Source organism: Cherax quadricarinatus, unplaced genomic scaffold, assembly GCF_038502225.1.
Source record: "Cherax quadricarinatus isolate ZL_2023a unplaced genomic scaffold, ASM3850222v1 Contig1214, whole genome shotgun sequence".
Classification (NCBI taxonomy): Eukaryota; Metazoa; Arthropoda; class Malacostraca; order Decapoda; family Parastacidae; genus Cherax; species Cherax quadricarinatus.
This window is the reverse complement of record NW_027196240.1, coordinates 96720-100931: the sequence shown is the minus strand read 5'-3', so window position 1 is coordinate 100931 and position 4212 is coordinate 96720. Positions and strand designations below refer to the sequence as shown.

Sequence of the window (4212 nt, the reverse complement as noted above, 5' to 3'; positions counted from 1 at the left end):
TTCACTGGACTAAATCTATCCCAATATAGGGAATGGCAGAAAATAAGTTTGTGATAACGGTGGCACCTCAAAATGATATTTGTCCTCAGGGTAACACATAACCTAGAAAGGCTGTGGCTATTGTTAAAATCAGAATTAGAACACCAATTCTCCAAGCGTGGAAAAGAGCAAATGATCCATAATAGATACCTCGTCCGATATGGGAATATATACAGATAAAGAAAAAGGAAGCTCTACTTGCATGAAGGGTGCGGAACAATCATCCGTAATTAACATCACGGCAGATGTGTGCTACGTTCGAAAAAGCTAGGTCAATGTGGGGGGTAAAATGAATTGATAAAAATAGCCCGGTTGCGATTTGGGTTAGTAAACATAACCCTAAGAGGGATCCGAAATTTCAAAAAATTGAAATGTTAGCAGGAATTGGTATATCTACAAGTGCGGAATTAACGAGTCTAAGTAATGGATGGGATTTGCGTAAAGGTGAAGTCATAAGTTTTGGGAGAGTAGAGATTAGAGTAATTTAAGAGGAGGAAGGGGTGTATGATGGTATTAGGTATTGAGGGTTTAAGGTTGTTAATTATAGTTTTTTGCGGGTTTTGAGCGTTTATTTCGGATCATAAGCATTTGTTGAATGTTTTATTAAGGTTGGAATTTATTATATTAAATGTGTTTGGGGTTATGAGAGTTTACATATTCATGGTTGGTTTAGAGGGTGTGTTTGTAATATTTTTTTTTAGTGATGGTTGCGTGTGAAGGGGCTTTGGGTTTATCTTTACTGGTCTCCATTGTTCGCTCGCATGGTAATGATTATTTTAGGGGATTTGGAATTTTAGTATGTTAAAGTTTTTGGTGTTTAATTTTGTTTTAATAGGGTTTGTAAGGAATTGAAGTCTTATTCAGGTTGGTTTATTGGTAATATGCTTTATGAGGTTGTTAATAATAAACCATGATTTTTATTGTTTTTGTCTGGGTTATATAATAAGGGTTGATTATTTAAGATATATTTTGATTGTATTAAGGGTTTGGATTATAATATTAATAGTTTTTAGGAGGACTATAGTAAAGAAAATGGATAATTTTTGTGTAGGATTTTTGTCAGTGAATTTGATTTTGTTAGTAGTTTTAATCTTAACTTTTAGATCAGTAAATTATTTAATGTTCTATATTAGATTTGAGAGGTCACTGGTTCCCATACTTGTATTAATTTTGGGTTGGGGCTATCAACCTGAGCGAATTCAGGCTGGAATCTATATATTGTTCTATACTTTATTTGCTTCTTTGCCATTGTTAGCTTCTTTATTGAGGTTATATAAAAGTGAGGGGAGATTAAATATAAGATTATTACTATCAGGAATAATTGGTTATCAGAGAACTAGGTTATTGTGGTATTTGTGCTCTGTGTTGGCGTTTATGGTTAAATTACCTCTGTTTATATTTCATTTATGGTTGCCTAAGGCTCATGTGGAGGCTCCGGTGGCAGGGTCAATAGTATTGGCTGGGGTATTGTTGAAGTTAGGGGGTTATGGTTTAATTCAGATTTTGGGGGTGTTTTCGGAGGTAAATAAAATATTTTGTTGGGTGTGAGTGAGCTTTGGGATTCTAGGGGGTGTTATTATTAGTTTAATGTGTTTGCGTCAAGTGGATATAAAATCTTTAATTGCTTACTCTTCTGTGGCTCATATAGGTTTAGTGTTAAGGGGGCTGGCTGTTATGGGAGGATGGGGTTTAAATGGGGCCTTAGTAGTAATGGTAGGTCACGGTTTATGTTCCTCAGGTTTATTTTGTTTAGCAAATATAGTTTACGAGCGTTTAGGGAGGCGAAGTTTGATAATTAGAAAAGGTTTGTTAAATATTATACCAAGTATAGGTTTATGGTGGTTTTTATTAGCTGTGGGAAATATAGCTGCTCCTCCAACTTTAAACTTAATAGGAGAGATTAGTTTAATTATTAGGGTGGTCAGATGGAGGAAATTAATTATATTTAGAGTGGGATTATTGTCTTTTTTCAGGGCTTGTTACACTTTATATATGTATTCATTAAGACAACATGGGTTATTTTTAAATGCCTTATTTTCTTGTTGTTCGGGGAAGGTAGTGGAGTATTTTGTCTTGCTAATGCATAGTATTCCGTTAAATGTCATGATTGTGAAGGGTTCTTTAATTTTGTGTGATTTGTAGGATAAGATGGCTGAGGTCAAAGGCGTTGGATTGTAAATCTAAGTAGAAGTTGTACTTTCTTATCAATGAAAGGTAAGATTTAAAAGATTATTACTTTTTTTGACAGCTTTGAAGGATGTTAGTTTAAATTAACTTAAAATCTTAGATAACTAAAAGTATGGATGGGATAAAAAGTCCGAATAAATTGATTGCGGAGTACAAGGGGGATGGTAAGATTTTAAGGGGTTTGAGGGAGATGTTTCATTTTGTTTGGGTAAAGGAAATTATGATAAAGGGTAAAGTAATTCGGATGTAAAAGTAAAGAGTTACTAGAGAAGAAAAAAGCAGAATAAACAAAGGTAAGTAGAGGGATGATAGAATTATTTCTTGGGTAATGATTCATTTAGGGATAAAACCTGAGAAAGGTGGTAGACCTCCTAGAGAATAAAGGTTTATAGATGAGATGATTTTAGGGAGGGGACCATAATTTGCGTTAATTAAGTGAGGGAAAAAATATGTCTGGGTGGATGCGAAGTAGAAGACCACAGAAACCGAAATTAGAGTGTATATAAGAAAGTAAAGTGTTCAGGAGGTCTCATTAGTAAGTATAGCGAAAAGTATTCATGATAGATGATTGATAGATGAGTAGGTTAGGATTTTTCGGAGGGATGTTTGATTGATTCCTCCTAGTGCTCCAATGATAGCAGAAGACACTCCACTCAAAAAAAGAAGCATGTATGTGTAATATTCTGAAGATAAATAAGAGATTAAGAATATTGGAGCAAGTTTTTGGATTGTTATGAGAATAATAATTTGAGTTCAATCAAGGCCTTCTATGACTTGCGGGAATCAAAAATGGAACGGAGCGGCTCCTAGTTTAAGGAGAAGGGCTAAGGAAATAAATGAGAGCGAGACTATTGGGATTGAAAATGTTAAGGTTGAAGATAAAATAATAATGGCTGATCCAAGGGCTTGGATTAAGAAATATTTCAAGGAGGCTTCGGATGGGAGTTGATTTTCTTTTGATGAAATTAAAGGGATAAATGATATAAGATTAAGTTCGAGGCCGATTCAGGCTGAAAATCATGAGGAGGAAGAAACGGTCAGGAAGGACCCTGACAAAAGTGAGAGTATAAAAATGATTTTATGAGGTGAGAATGAAATTATAAAGAGAGATTATTCTCATAGATGAGGTATGAACCCATTAGCTTGAAATTTAGCTTATCTTTATAGAATATGTAGAAGTGTATAGGGCACGAAAAGGTTTGATCTTTTGGGGATTGGTGCGATCCCAATTTACATAGAGAGAGTTAGAGATTGGAAGGGGGGGGAGTAAGGGTTGATATAAAAGTATCTTGAATTTTCCTTTGGATATTTGTTATTCTTAGAAGATTTGAGAGGGTAAAGGGGTAAATCACTTAAAAAATAAATTGAAAAGATATATATAGGGGGGTATAATTTTTATATTTTTATTTTAGTATATATATACATTTCTTTGTATGGAAGTGGTGAATTGAGTATAATTGCATGAGTAAGTTAACTTATACTATAACAGAACGATGACATTGAGCTCTGTCTATTACGATTAATGCAAGTATAAGTAGAACCTTTCGTGAGAAGGGGGTTCTACTTATACCTGTATTAATCGTCTCCTTCTAGATTCCCCCATTTCTAAGAAGATATTCCTAACAGACGATCATTGGGGAAGATAAGATGAAGCTACTACTTCCTTATATTAATTTCCGAAGAGATACACTGAGAAAGAGATATGAGTATCAGTTGATTATAGCAGTGAACTAATTAATGAGAGAGCTCGATATATACAGATCTACTCTATATGTGCTAGCTTCAAGTGTATAAATACTTAAATGAGATATATAATAACCTGTGCGCAGATACACTACGAATGTTATATATATGGATTAATAGATTATAGCAATGAACTAGCTAATAAGATAACTTGATATATATATATATTGTATATTGTATTAGCTTCAAGTGTATAAGTACTTAAACGGGATGGATAATAACCTGTGCGCAGATACACTACGA

General features: G+C 34.0%; 1 pseudogene; it reads right to left on the bottom strand.

Moving 5' to 3' along the window:
- Positions 1–2002: 2002 nt before the first annotated feature.
- LOC138851611 (NADH-ubiquinone oxidoreductase chain 2-like) lies at positions 2003–3330 on the bottom strand (annotated as a pseudogene).
- Positions 3331–4212: the final 882 nt, after the last annotated feature.